We start from the raw sequence: 1776 nt of genomic DNA, 5'->3' as shown, positions 1-1776 counted from the left end.
AGGAGGAAGACAAAGCTGACATTAGAGTGTGGTTCTGTAGAAAAAAATATGTTTCCAGATGAATGGGACTGTTTAATAGACAAACTGAAACATAACTAATATATCCTGGTATTTCGCAGTGGATTGTGGTGGTTTTATTAGAGCATTCTCCTGACAATCCCTGAATCTTATGATGCAATTGTATCTTCTTAGCTATAAAACCACTATATCCTGAGATCTATTATGCTTTTGTTATGAATATGTATGCAAGGATCACTTTGCCCTCCTTTTTGAAATATATAAATATGAGTGCATCCTTTGGTCTGCAGGAATTATTCCCCCCTCCCCACCACAGTTTAGGTACTGAATTCCTCCATTACACAAGGCTAAAAATAAATACTGCAATGATCCTTGATTATTTGCTTTTAGTTCTGTATTTTAATTCCATGAAGATTAGGAGGAGGAAATTATGAGATGTGAGAAAGAAAGAAAGAAAGAAAGAAAGAAAGAAAGAAAGAAAGAAAGGAAGGAAGGAAGGAAGGAAGGAAGGAAGGAAGGAAGGAAGGAAGGAAGGAAGGAAGGAAGGAAGGAAGGAAGGAAGGAAGGAGAAGGAGGAGGGAAGGAGGAAGGAAAATCATCTAACAGTGAAGAAAGGCAAATCACAGCAAAAGGGATGAAAATTGTTAGTTTCTCATAGATAAGACACCAATGTCATTTTTAACATACTACAGTTCTGAAGCAATAGAATCTAAACATGATTTCAGAAAGGGTTAGGTCAGCACTTTTCATAAAATATTATCAGCTGATTGATAATATTGCTTCTTACATAATGAGAATGCTATAGGAGTTATAAAAAATAATGTAGAGCAGTGAAGAGATTCCATTTGGAAATGATGCATAACTTAGTAGAAAGAAATGGTGATCTATTCCTGCAAAAGGGGATATGAAAAAGGGATGAAAAAAAAAGAAAGTTTCTGTTATTATATCTTATAGCATATATGTGTGTGTGTGTGTGTGTGTGTGTGTTTTCTGAGGTTTTCGTGGGTATTTGTATGTGGATCTTTGGTTATTCGAACGATATACAGAAGCCTGATGATTGCAGATGAGATTCTGCCGAAACGTTGCTGCAACTTTAAAAGCACAACTATAATGATGTGGAAAAATACACGAACAAAGCTGAATACTATATATATATGTGTGTATATATATATATATATATGTTTTCTGAGGTTCTCGCGGGTATTTGTATGTGGATCTTTGGTTGTTCGGGTTTTCTCCCGCATAAGATTCGAAGTATCTAGGCAACGTTTCGATGAAGTCTCATTCATCATCTTCAAGCTTCTGTCTTCGGCTCTTGCTTCTCAGACTGATGTGAGATTGCAGCTGCTTCTTCCTTTTAACTGCTAGTTGGGGTGGGACTTGATTGGGTGGGGGCTTGGCTGTGTTCTGATTGGGTGGGGGTGTGTTCTCATTGGTAGGGGGTTTGGCTGTGTTCTGATTGGTTGGGGGGTTGGCCGTGTTCTGATTGGCTGGAGGCGTGTTCTGTTCAGGTGGGGGCTTGGTTGTGCTCAGGTTAGTCTTAGTTGCTGGGGGATTTGAGTTGGTGAGCTGTGATCTTGCTGTTTGGCTTCGAGTTCGTGGTCGTGCTGCATCTTCATAGTGGGTGTCGGTTTGCTTTGTGTATGGCTCGGAGGGGTTTGTAGTGGGTAGTAATGCAGCTGCAGTGCAGCTTCTGGTCCGTGGTCATGTCTCATCTTCTGTGTGGGTGTGAGTCTGCTTTCTGCGTGGAAGTGTGGT

The sequence above is a fragment of the Pseudonaja textilis genome, unplaced genomic scaffold (genome assembly GCF_049901715.1).
Source record: "Pseudonaja textilis isolate UNSWEBS1 unplaced genomic scaffold, rPseTex1.2 PTEXSCF35, whole genome shotgun sequence".
In the NCBI taxonomy this organism is placed as follows: Eukaryota; Metazoa; Chordata; class Lepidosauria; order Squamata; family Elapidae; genus Pseudonaja; species Pseudonaja textilis.
Note: the sequence above shows the minus strand (reverse complement) of the source record.